Source organism: Brassica napus, chromosome C3, assembly GCF_020379485.1.
Source record: "Brassica napus cultivar Da-Ae chromosome C3, Da-Ae, whole genome shotgun sequence".
Classification (NCBI taxonomy): Eukaryota; Viridiplantae; Streptophyta; class Magnoliopsida; order Brassicales; family Brassicaceae; genus Brassica; species Brassica napus.
Window position 1 is genome coordinate 61922054 of NC_063446.1, and position 14816 is coordinate 61936869.

Below are 14816 nucleotides of genomic sequence, written 5' to 3' on the forward strand. Positions count from 1 at the left end.
AATGGAAAACCAGAAAGGAAGAAGACAAGGCTAGTCGCAAGAGGATACACTCAAATCTATGGAGAAAACTATTTGGATACCTTTGCACCAGTAGCTAAACTCCACACCATAGGGATTCTTCTCTCCTTGGCAGTGAACATGGAATGGGATCTTTGGCAGATGGATGTCAAGAATGATTTTCTTCAAGGAGAGCTAGATGATGAGGTTTACATGAGGCCACCTCCGGGTATGGAAGATATGGTCAAGCCAGGGAATGTCTAAGATTGAAGAAAACAATCTATGGATTAAAACAGTCACCAAGAGCTTGGTATCACAAACTGAGTACAACTCTCAATGGAAGAGGGTTTGTAAAATCAGAAGTTAATTATACTCTCTTAAATCTCACAAGCAAGCAAGAAATTGTGGTGATACTGATCTATGTGGACGATATTATTATCACAGAAAGTGACAAGGAAAGTATCATCTCTACTAAAGTTTTTCTTAAATCTACCTTTGATATTAAAGATTTGGGTGAGCTAAAGTACTTTCTAGGGATAGAAATATGCCGCTCTAAAGAGGGACTTTTCTTATCCCAAAGAAAGTACGAACTAGATCTTTTAAATGAGGCAGGGAAGCTTGGAGAAAAAGTAGCTAATTAAAACACCACTTGAAAAGGCTACAAAGTCTTGCGTGAGGGGGAGTTTGAAGACAAACCATTTGGAGACTTCAAGCTCTATAGGAGGATGGTTGGGAAGCTGATATATCTCACCATTACAAGTCCAGGAAATTTGTTTTGCTGTGAACCAAGTTAGCCAGCATATGCAAGCACCGAAGGTTCATCATTGGAATATGGTGGAAAGGATCATGAGATACAAGGGAGGCTCTGGGTCAAGGTGTTTGGGATGGGTTGCAACAAGAGCACATAAATTGTGGGGTATTGTGATGCAGGTTGGGATGGTGATAGAGTGGATAGGAGGTCTACTACAGGTTATTGCACCTTCATCGGAGGCAATCTAGTTACGTGGAAAAAGCAAGAAGCAAAAGGTGGTATCATGTTCAAGTGCTGAGGCAGAATATAGAGCAATAAGGAAGCTGACATGTGAGCTCATTTGGATCAGAAACTTGCTAAGAGACTTGGGCATAGAAACATCAACACCGATTACCATGCACTGTGATAACCAGGCGGCCATTCATATAGCTTCAAACTCAATGATTCATGAAAGGACAAAGCACATTGAAGTGGACTGTCACAAGGTGAGACAAGCTGTGGAGCAGAAGATCATTCTACCTTGCTACACTAGAAGTGAAGACCAGCTAGCTGATATCTTCACCAAAAGAGCAAGTACTAAAGTCTGTGAGTTCATTAATTCGAGATTGGGACTCATAGACCTGGATAGATCATGATCCCCTTAAGTCATGAAACGTCTACTCTTTTTCATTTGTGTGTTTTTGTCCCATTGGTTTTTTTCACACAAAAAGTTTTAATGAGAGATGTCTTCATGAGTTCCAATCTTAACCATACCTTATGGTAAAGTTTGAGAGAGAGTATTGACATGAAGAAATAAAAAGAAGATGTTTTTATCTAGCAAGACTTGCCAAAGGAAATCAAGCGAGGCCTGCTAGAATGAACAGCACCCGCGGAGCTACAGTAAAAGTAAACTGATATTATATTTTAGTTTCCCTAGTAAACCAAGGGTGTTTGGCTACTACAATAAGCTTATTCTATTCTGTTTCTGTGTCTTCATAACCAATTGCAATGAAATTTTTCAGATCTAAGGAAATAAGAAATTCTTCCGTACTCTTTCTCTCTTGTTCTTTACTTTCTTCTTCTATTACCTACACGACGAACCCAACCACTGCATGGCTGATGGACTCTGGCACCACTCACAATCTGACGAATGACCTCCACAACATTGCGTATCATCAGACAAAATATTTTCCATTGCCTTTTGATCCATCCAAGATCTTTATTCTTTAGTGCAATATATCTGACGCTGGCATCAGGTAATTTTCCTTTATAGACAGTTCCAAATCCTCCTTTGCCTAGAACCTAAGCATACGAGTTTGTCATCTTCTTGACGTTTTCATTACTATATCATCTCAACATTACAGGAGCTTCAATGTTTTTTTTCATCAAGGCATATCTAATGACCATATATAGTTTGAACAACAAGCAATTCGATGATTATTTTAAGTACGACATTATCGCAGCCAAAAATGCCACTCGAGAGAGGTGACTGACAAGCTCAATGAGGTAGTTATCCACGACTTTTGAAACTAATACAGTGCATCTTTTTCTCTTTTGATTGTGCTAGTGATACGAAATTGGGTTTGTAACCGAAATTCACAGAGCTTTAATTAACTACACCATAACGTAACAAACATGGTTCTGCCTTATTAGTTTTTTCCCAAAGGAAAATATTCAGTTGTTTAGATATTATTCAATTCTGAAATATCTTTCGAAACAAAAATATGACAGCTGTGGGACGCCCTTTCGGACCAGAGCCTAAATCTGGCGCCTTAGACCACTCGGCCAAACTGTCTTTTGGAAAACGTAATGTGCCTAATGTCTGTAAACTTAATAGTTACTTCGAGATTATAATTGCGCCTTGTTATGCAAGGGGTTGTCTAATTCTTGGTGTTGAATTTGGTTATTGACATAATTCAAGAACCCATGGTATATAGATCGCACTGAAAGCATCAATCGCAACTTCATCCCCGAAGAATTGTTGGAACTTTTTTATAGAAAGGACGATGTAGGTAATGGTTAAGTCATATGATTATAAGCATAACTAGAGCTTGATCCGCTCGCCCGCGCGGATTTTGATTTACTCTATTTTTTTTAAAACTGTTTAATGACATTTTTGAACGTATAAGTTATTTAGATATTTTTAGGTTACTACGAACCTACCCGGATCCGGAATCATCCAACTCGAATCATGTCCGGAAATTTATAATATTCGAGTGGAGTTTAATTTTAAAACCCAAAAATTCGATATGCAAAAAACCATTCGTATCCACAATGGATGGAGTTGTGTCGCGCCCTTCAACCTGTTCTGAAACAGATTTGCAGTCTTCCGTGAGACCATCGATGATGTTATCCGGATTTGTGTCTTCATGTTCTAAACAGGGCTTCCCAGACCAAGATGCTTCAGCTGAGTTCGAAGCGGGTGTTTATTCCTCTCATGTAATCATCAATTGACTTGTCCTCCCTTAGTGTAGTGCTTGAGTTGAAGGGCAGTTGTTGGATGTGACCAGACTTGGTGTGGCGTACGTCGTGCTCAGAGATTTCCATACGTCGCGCGATGTCTTTGTGTTGGTGACGAGAGCTTGGATTGATGGTGATAAGGTGCCAATGAGGGCACTGTAGATCAGTCGATCTTGGCGCCTCCATTTGTGTGTCAGATTGACAGTTTCAGCATCAGCGATGGGATCGTCTTCGCTGGTTCAGGAGAGGTGCCGTCGATATGGCCGGCGAGATCGTAGCCATCAAGGAGTGCGTGATTTTGGAGGTTCCACGTCATGAAATTGGTGGAGTTGAGTTTTGTGATGTTGATCATGTTGATGTTGAGAAGTGGTTTAGCGGCATCGATTTCCTCTGCAATTGCAGCCATGGCTGGAAATTTTTTTTTTGAGAAGGAGGCGGCTGGGGATGAGGATGAAATTAGGGTTATCGAGAGGCTATTGATACCATGTAAGATATCGTATTTTCTTGAATAATTGATAATGGTACATTGGGGTTTTATACAACGACTAGACTAAGGTAGTTTCCAAAAACAGAGGAGAAGAGAATATATACATAATATTCTTATATCACTAACAGTACATGGATGCCCATGTATAACTGATTCTGTAAACAAATAAAAAAAATTGCTAATCGGTTTAAATTTTTTTATCACAAATGAAGTAATTTCATTCAAACCAGTGAAGTATTATGCTTAACACGTAAAATAAATAATGTTAAAATATTATAGTAAATATAATTAATAAAGTAGTTAAGAAGAGTGAAAAAAATGTAATAAAATACTTAAAATTGGTTAGTACTATTTTTTACTTCTATAATAAATGATGAATTATTTGAAAAAGCAATAAATAAAATAGTTAAAATTAGTTTAAAAAATAAAAATAAATGTAAAAATCATTTTAAATAAGTAGTATTGTTTTATACTTCAGTTTTACTAAATAAATTTTTCACAAACAATAGAAAAAACTACATCTATATGATACAGGTAAACATACAATATGAGTATGCTAAAAAATGTTATTAATTAAAATCTCATCCCATAGTAGACATTATTTTCCAAGTGATCTTGATGCATGTCATCACCACAATCACTTTCATAAAATAAATGTGACATCTCATACTAGAAAGATAACATGGCTTATACTTAAATGTGACATGGATGATTACATTTAATGTTTATTTATATTTTTAGTAATTTTTTTTATAATATAGTAGAAAATTATACATCATCATTAAAGTATATATATATATATATATTCAAATATGACATTAAATAGTATAATAGCATAAATATAATAATATTTTACAAATTTTGAAATATTATTTATTTCTATTTTTATAATTATACAATTTATTGCCAAAAAATATTTTCAATTTTTTTCTACGATTGTCAGTGGTTTCTTTATATATCTACAAAGTTTAAAAATATTGTTTAGTTTTATTTTTTAATAATTATACAATTTTGTTTTTATCGATTTTTTAATTAAATTTATTCAAGTTGATTTAATATATTTTATCCAAAAAATAAAAAGAAAAAAATATGTCTAAGATTATAATATATATATATATATGTTTATATGTGGTTATAATATATATATATATATATATTTATATGTGGTTTAAAATAAATATAATTTATATATTATAAATATAATTTTATGAGTCGAATAATTATAGTTTATAATCTTGCTTATAATATATTATATAGACTTCTTGTTCTATACATTTAAAATTAATTTTATTGACATTGTGTTGTTATGATTAATAGCAGTAAAAAAGTTTTTTTTTGTCACCAGTAAAAAAGTTATAAAATTATATATATTATAAATATAATTATAGGAGGCAAATAATATTATACTTTATGGTAATTCTACTTATAATACATTATTTACTTTAATACAAAATTTGTGCCCTCGTCAAATGATTTGTCTGGATCTGCCACTGCATAAAACCTCTTCTTTCATATTGCAATTTGGCTTTTCTAACAACTCATTAGAAATCAGATTTCTCTTCATGCATGTGTTTCATATCCTTGAATGTCACATCAAAACCATCCGAATTCTAAATCAGAATCTTTCCCGTTCTTTTGATGATACATAACATATTATTTTCTGACAATATAATACATTACTAGATTTTGATCCGCGCTTCGAAGGGGCAGATTTTCTCCGATTAATAACAAATGTTTATGTAGATTAGTATTTTGCGTTTGATGTATATTATTAAGTTAAAAAGTCATATTGATTTATATGGATGTGAGCAAGCATTTGCATTTTTATAATTTGTTCGAAATATATTGCAAATGAAATTTGTGTGTTTAATAGTATAGAAAATATAAAATGAAGTAAATATTGTTATCAGAAAGATTGTTGCACACATTTATATATATGTATATTTAAAATCAAGCTATACAAATATAAAACCAAGCATATAAAAATCTGTAGTTATTATAAACCTATCATTTTTTTTCTAAATCTACTCAATATATTATAAATCCAAACTAAAAATTAAGTTTGAGACATATGATTTATTTCATTTAGGTGTAAAATTGGTTTTAATAATTTGGGCTTTCTAAAAAAATTTAATGTTTTTTTTTTTGGTTTTATCAAAATGGGCTTAAATTTTCACAAATAAAATTGTAGGTTTAATGCAATTTAGGATAAAATATTTCGTAATATTCGCAAGTTACCAAAATTCTTGGTATAAAAATATAAGTAGATTTTTTTTGATATTTTGGTTGATAGAAATAAATAAGGAAAATGATGTATTTGTGTCGTAATAAAAAACTTTTAGACCAAGTAATTTAATTATTTTATGTTTGAGAATAGTATCTCTAATGTATTCTTTACAAAAAAAATTTAAGAATATATCTTAGCATACTCACAATATATTCATTTTTTTGTTAACCTTGTTTGTTACGATTTAAAATTTATAGATCTTGCAAACAACGTTTACAACAGTATAGATATGAAAAGTTTTTAAATAGTATATGAATTTGTAAGTAGCAAGCAACCTTATCGTTAAAATAACATGTACTTGTTTCAATAGTGTGTAACGTTTTATAGTTTGTGAGGTCAGAGTATTTGGTATGATCGGGTCACAACTATGGTGGTCTAGGTCTCTAACACTGTCATTTTTTATTTTAGAATAAGTGACATTTGAATAACAGTTTAAAATATTATATTTTTTGCTTCAGGAAGAGAAGCTATGGAAGGTCCACATGAAACAACCAAGGACTTTTTCATTTTCATAGACAGAAGTTTGATCAATAGAAAGATGGAGTGTTAGATTGTGTTAGATCAGTCATGTTTTAATGTTGAGATAAATGAGACAGGTTTAGAAGTCGTTAGTGGCTCATAGGAATGATATAGTTTTGGTAAAATAATTTAGTAATAGGTAAAAATAGGGTATAGTGTTACCGACTTTAATGTTTAACTAGGAAAATTATTATAGAAATATCGTATGAAAAAAAATTCGTATTATTGATCGAATTAATATATTTGGCTCTTAAACAATTTTTAAAAAAATTTTTAATTATATAATTTGTTTAGTAATGAACTGATCCCATTTTTTAAAATATTTTAGGTCAAAAAATTATTTATCGCATAAAAACCTAACTTTTAGGCTGAAGAATCTCATGCATACTATTTGTTTACAATGAAACTATATCAGTTCGGTTTTATATCATGATTTAGCAATTTAAAAGTTAATTATGGTTATGAAAAGTTTACGTTCACGTGCCAATCCTATCTATCTTCGATATTTTTCTCTTTTTTGTGTCGTTTTGGTTATTGCTCGATATAAATATTGATTTTGGAGTTTATTCTTATTTCTTTCTTTTATATTGGTCTGAGATTTAGAAAATGTTTAAGATTCAAAATTATTAAAGAGATACATACTTAGGTTAAGATCTGCGCTTTGTGCAGAATAAATACTTATTTTATATTTTTTCTGCATATTATGAATAATAAAATAATATTTATATATTAAATAACTAAGAAATCAGTTACTATTATGTAATAAATTGGCTTGTACATATAAATCAAATGACCGTTCTTGTTTATTCGCAATCATTTTAGAATAAATAAATCAAAACAATCAATCTTATCTATCGTATATGATATATAATTAAATTTAAACGATATGAAGTATATATATATTAACATAAACACCTATTAAAATAAAAATATTTATTTATATGATTTTATTATCATTGTATCTTATTATAAAAAAAAATTTAAACATTGATCACAAAAGTTTATGTGAGACTTTTAACAGTTTTAGTAATTTATACTCGTCTTGAAAAATTCAAAATACAACATATACAAAAAAATCTAAAATTTTAATATATGATCAATGTAATTGTGTAATTTATTTTAATAGTAAAAAATTAAACAAAAATGATAGAAAGCATACGTATTATTAGCAAATCATCATTATTTAAAATCATTAATTACTATATATATCATAATCACATTAGGTAATTTCGTAGGTTTTATTTAAAGAAATAATATATAATAAATAGCTACCTTGTTTTAGTTAATATCATATGATATCATATAGTTGGTATTAAATGTTTCTAGTGAGATATAAAAATCTAATTAGACCAACGTGTTTATCAATTTCAATGTGAAGCTGACACGTATGACTAATTAAGTACTTAATTGATTGACACATAAGCAAGAAATCTTTTTTAATTATTACAAAATTGAGGTTACATCTTTTCAAATGTTCCTCTATTAATATATAGGGGATATATGGTATCTATATTATTGAGCAAAAATGGTAACAATAAAATATAAGGCAAGACCAACAAAAATTTAGTTTCTAGTGAATATGTCCAACAACCTTTTATAAATAGATTAGATCATTTTCCCGCGCTTCGCGCGGATAATTGTTTTTATATGTAATTGTTGATTTGTTATATGAATATCAAATATTATAGGCTATAGTTGCTTTTTAGATTTAATTGTTGATTTTGTTGTATTATTTTTATATAATCTCTTATTATATTTAATTGTTGATTTTGTTTTATATTGAAAGTATTTAAATTCAAAGAAAGTGTTTTTTCTTGTTTAAAAGTTTTTCATAGTTTTATTTGAAAACACTTTTGACGTATTGTAATAGATAAGTTTTTATTTTTGTGGTATTGGACTTTTAATAAGCTAAGGTGGATCAATATCTAATTAAATGTAATAAATAGTAATGTACATAATATTTTTATAACGACTAATTTTATTAAACTTATGTGGAGTTTACATAATCCTTCATGAAGAGGATGAACAATTAAAGTAAGTACATCGTAATAACATACACATAAATTGTCCTTAAGAATTCTAGCCTTAGCCAAAAGATTCGCCACCTAATTTATCTTTTTTCCCGTCCAAGTAAATGAGATATCTTCAAATCTTTTCACCCACCAGCATATTTCCTTGATCCAGTTATAAGCTCCAAAGTGGATTACCATTCTTTAATATGGCTTTTTCACAGTCACTCTCAATGATTAGCATTCTATAACCCCTTATCCAACAATGATGTACCGCCATTAAAATTCCTTGATGTTCACTTTCAAACGCATTTTAAACAATCTTCCCTGCAGCTTGAACTGATTCTTTATAACATCCATACTCATTTCTAAGAATCCAATCTGCTTCCGCTGGAATAGTTGAGTTGATGAAACTCTCCATCTACATTACATTTACTTTTTCCTTGGTTGGGCCTTAAATGTACTTGTTAGAATTTTTTTTTTAATATTTTACATTTACGCTTATATGTATTTAATTTAGGAGACTTATTTTTACTTTTAAAATATGTGACCAATATAGCTTCCTAATATTGTTTTATGTTTGGACATGTATATAATTAAACACTACAAGTAAACATATTTTTTACTAGGACAGTATTCGTTGTAAATTCGTTGTAAACGGGGTGTTACGATGAATTAACGTCGAAAGACGTTTCGTTGTTAAACGTCCGTCGTAACGGAAAGTTTCGTCGTAAACGACTCGTTACATTTACGACGAAATATATTCCTCGTAAAGCGCATGGAAAAAATTCGTCGTAAATGACACGTAAGATTTCGTCGTAAAGCCCACGTAATTATTTCGATGTAAAGCACACGTAAATACTTTCGTTGTAAATCACTCGTAAACATTTCAATGTAAAATCCTCGTAAATCTTTCGATGTTAATCACCCGTAAACATTCGATGTAAAGTCCATGTAATGTTTACGAGGAGTTTACATCGTTTCTTATTATATTATTATTAATTAGTATATAATAATTTTTAATTTATGTTTAATATTCAGAATTTAAAATAATTTAAATTTTAAAACGAAATATGAAATTGAAAAAACATATTTTAAAAAGTCATACAATAATATTTAAATTCATAATACAAACAAAAATATAAAAAAAAACTACATATTCTCGAAGTAGTTGGTGGGGTTGCTCGGCTGTTGACGGGTTGGATCGGACTCTTGGGGATCTCGTGCTGGCATTCCAAGAGCGGCTCGTCTCTCACTCAACATTCTCTGCATAACCGGGTTTCCCACGGCCATCACGTCTAGCAAATCCTCAAGAGAGTCTAAACGAACCTGCTGGCTATCCATTCGAGCCTTCATCTGAGCAGTCTCTTCATCCCGTCTCGAAGTGTATGACGAAGTTGCCCTTGCAACTTCGTTAACAGAGCCTATACCGACTATCCGTCCCTTCTTTTTAGGAGCCACCTATAAAATCAAAACATATATTAATATAGTTAATTATGTTAAAATATTTAAAATAATGTAAACAAAAATTTTAAGTTGTACCTCTTCGAAGATTCTGTCGACCTCTTCGGTGGACAATGTGACTGGTAATCCATCGGGAGACTCCTGGGTTAGTTGCGTCTCCCGTTCTTCAATCCGACCAGCCACTGTTGGAAGAGTTTCTCAGATGCAGGATCCACAAAAACTCCGTCGGATGTGGCGTGAGTCATCTTGAATAGGTCAGACAGAGATGGTAAGACTCCCGTCTTCTCGAACTACAAAAAAATTAAATTAAATATTATAAATTATATTAATTGAATATTTTAAAATATATATTTAAAACAAAACTTACAGCTTCTAGACGGACTCCTGCATGAGGTTTTTGTCCGGTTCTGTGAAGCATGGGCAAATGACCATCTTTATCCTTCGTCCTTCGAGGAGCCGAGCACGAATTGGCCTTTTTGATCGAAGAGGGGTGCTCCCAATAGGCGATGAGGCCATCCCACACATCCGTCGTGAGCTCAGTGGGCTTTCCCTCATACCCGTAGATCTCCCACTTGTCCTTCCAATCAGAGACTGTGTTGCAGATGCGGATCTTTGCCTTTGCAACGAATTCCGCCTTCACCCTCTCGGTGATTCCCAAAGACCAATGCCACTTTTACTGAAACATAAAAATTTTGAAAAAATTACAATTAATAATAAATATTTAAAAGTGGAAATTTAATTAAATTTAAAAATCTTACCGCAAAACATTTAAACCACGTGATCTTAACGTGATTTGGTGTCTTGCTCCAGTTCGGATATGCCCCGTCGTAGTAACCCTTAATTGTCTCCGAAACACTCCGGCTAACACGATTGTTAGCCCCCAACCTGAAAAAAACAATTTAACCATTAGAAAATAAAAATTAATTAAATTTTAATGTAATAAAAATTAATAACTTACCAATAAGTTCATCGGGGTCTACAACATCGAAACCCTCCCGTCCAGGCTAGGCAAGCAAATCCTCCACCGTATATCTCGCGAAGGGAGCATATGAAGGCACACGCAAATCCGGATGAATTGCACCTTCTGGGACAGGCTGAGGTGCAGCTGCTGGAGGAGGAGGTGGAGGCATCTGCGGTGGAAGAGGAGGACTCAAAAAAACTCTCTGAGAAGTCTGAGAGTCTGGAACTGCATCGGAAAACGATGGACCGGAAGAAGATGTACCGGAACCATCGCCAAACAACTGGGCATAAGTAGGTGCTGCTGGTTTCCTTCTAGGAGCCATCTAAAAAAAATTAAATAAATTTAATCAATTATGACGACATAATAAAAAAATTATTCCGTTACCTAACTAATCACCTAAACTATAGTATTCCGTCATCTAACTAATCACCTAAGCTAATTATCTAACTAATCACCTAAACTAATTACCTAACTAATTAATAACCTAAACTAACTTAAAAAAAAAGGAGGAAAGAGAGTGTACCTTAGAGGGAGAGGAGAGGAGTTTGGGAGGAATGAACGAGGAAGCCTCGTCTCGGCGTCTCAATATATAGAAAAGGATTCGTCGTAAACGCGACGTAATATTACGACGAAGTTACCAGGCCCGCGTTTTTTCATTTACGACGAAGTTACCAGGCCCGCGTTTTTCGATTTACGACGAAATTACGTCGAAACGTCGGTTTACGACGAATTTACCAGGCCCGCGTTTACGACGAAGTTACCAGGCCCGCGTTTTTTCCATTTACGACGAAATTACGTGGAATAGATAACCATTTACGACGATTTTACAATGCTTAACCCTAAACACCGAGAATGAAATCCCTAAACCCCAAAGTCACATATCATCTAACATCATATCTCTTCTCTACTACTTCTTGCTCTTTCTCCAACTTAAACTCTAAAACCCTAAAACTCCAAATATTTTTTTAAAACTAAAGAAATACATATCATATAAAACAACATTTGTTACACATACATTATGATGGTAAAAAACAATATTTCTTTAAACATACGTTACAATAGAGAAATACAACATTTGTTACATATATTACATCACTCTAAATCGTTTTCGTTCTCATCAATATTACATCACTCTAAATCGTTTTCGTTCTCATCACTATCATTACAATCATCATCGTCGCTTCTCTCGAACTCGTCTTCACGTGCTTCATCTATCGCATCTTCGGGAATATCTTCATATTGAAAGTTTTGCGAGTCGATCAAAAGGATTTCATCAGTTGGTTGTTCTGGTACCTCAACTTCATTGATAGCGTCTTCTTCTTGCAAGGGCGGTTCTTCTCCAGCGACAATGCGTCCACGAGGTGTAATTTTGATAGTAGCTAACCAGTTTATCCCGGAAGTTCGAAGCCGAGGATAAGGAAGGAAGCTAACTTGCTCGGCTTGTGAAGCTAAAATGAAAGGCTCAAATTTGTTGTATCTTCTCCCAAAATTGACATCCACAACACCAAATTTGTTATACCGAATCCCTCGGTTCACAACAGGATCGAACCATTCACATTTGAAGAGGACGCATTTTAGCTTCAATAACCCCGAAAATTCCACTTCAATAATCTCCTGCAAGATCCCGTAAAAGTCTGTTTCACCTTTCACACATATTCCGTAGTTACTCGTTGTCCGATGTCTCCCATACTCGTATGTGTGAAAGGTAAATCCTCGTGTGAAATACATAGGTGATGTGGTGACCTTTGCAATTGGACCTTGAACCAAATTCGTGAAACCATACGGGATAATAAGGATCGTTATATCAACCTGCAAAAAACAGATATTCTTAATTAATATTAAAGTATCAAAACACTTACTTAATTAATCAATGTATGAGATATATTACGTACCTGTGATTTTAACCACTTGACAAAGTGCTTATCTTTACGTGTGTCCATATCAGTTGCAGATATTCCTGGTATTGCTTCTTCAACTTGAGATACAAACATGCTGCAAATTAAACAAATAATCAAGTCATACATAATTAACTTCAATTTATATAATTAACATTCACAAAAATATTTACCTTTCAAAGTAACGGGTCACTGCATCCTCGCAGTTGAGCAGGGATATAAGTGTGGGCACTATGTTTATCCTCTTCACATGACCACCATACTTCTTTCGTTTTACCACCAAACCGTGCAATTTCGCAGAAAATGTCAGGAACACCATCAATTGGATATGATGTCGGTACTCCACCATCATCATATCTTCTAGGAACTCTTTTTCTCGTACGAACAGTTGGAGCAAAGTAGTATGATGTGAAGTTAGATGTTTCAGCTGTCAAACTCCCCGCACTATTGAACCTTCCACCTTTGCAAGATTTCTTGCTTTCCCCTTCAAATGTTTCATCTGTCGCTCATACGGATACATCCATCCGTTGTGAACAGGTCCACGAAGCAATGCTTCATACGGTAGGTGGACAACTAGATGCTACATGACGTCAAAAATGAAGGAGGAAATATCTTCTCCAGGTTGCACAATATGATCGGAATGTTATGATGAAGTTGTTCGATGACTACTTCCTTGAACATACGTGTGCTAAGATCTCTGAAAAAAGCGCCGATGGCTGTATATTGCAAAAGTAATCAAATTAATAACATTTCATAACATATGTATATATACAAAGTTGCAGATGCACAAACTCATATATGCAAAGTTCCAGTCATCTTTTTAGACTCTATGAGATGATATATAGTACTTACAAACATATATAGCTTCTGAGCAAAAAATGAAAACGCCATATTAGCAAACCAATAAGAGACTTTTTCAAAAAGAAAACTATTGCAAAATATGCATGTCAAGTTTTCCGATTATTTGATTCTATTACCCAAAATCACATTGCTTTACCGTATAGATGTATCAATAGCTCAACAGCCAGTTACGATTTCTAGAGGCAACACCCCAAACACAACCACATTGGTCTTCATTAGCTGGTCCATTCATAAATTACTCGAACCTAGATATCTGCAAAAATAACGAAGGTTACAATTCACAACAGCAAAAACAACATTTGGATTCTCAACATTTAACTCTAAGAAAAATCCAAACGTGTAATTTTTTAAAAAAGGAGACAAACAAAAAAAAGAAAAATCTATATCTCAAAATAAACATCTCGCTTCTCTCTAGGTTAAAAAAAAAGAAAGAAAAAAGCACCTCTCTTTTCCGCTACTCCTCTTCTCCATCTCATTGTTCACCTCTGTACCCTCTTCACCAGCAAGGGTGGAGTTCAGTTGAGGTTGTCTCCGTTATCAGATCCGGTGGTTCTGGAGCGTGCTTGGCGGTGTTGGTGGGGTTAGAGGATGACCCTTCTCTCTGCTAGTTTTGTATCTGTATCCATTAACTCGCCTTCTTGTGGTCCAAATTCGACATCTCTGAAGAACACCACTTCATCAGCTCTGGGGGAGGAGACAACGGCCTTGTCGTTTGGTTTCTTTGACATAGGATCGCCGGAGACAGATCTGGCGGAAGAAACACAAGTTTTGGCGGAGGAGTCGGAGTGGAGAACCGCCTTGCCGTTTGGTTTCTTCGACGTAGGATCGCCGGAAACAGCTTTTGTGGAAGAGACACCGGTTTTGCCAGTATGTTTGATCGGTGGGGATTTGCCATCGGGTTTCATCGCGGATTCGGCTTCTTAAGAGGATTCTCTCGATTTTGATTGGAACCAAGAAATGGTGAAGAGATAGACAATTTTGTGATAAATGGATCTGGAGAAAAAATGGTTATGAAGAAATTCAGAGGGAAAAGGTGAAAGGAAGCCATAAATGGAGGCTTGATTACACAGAGATGAATCGTGTGTCGTTTGATCGACAATCCGTTAGAGAATTGGAAACGACGAAGAACAACACACAAAAGGATCT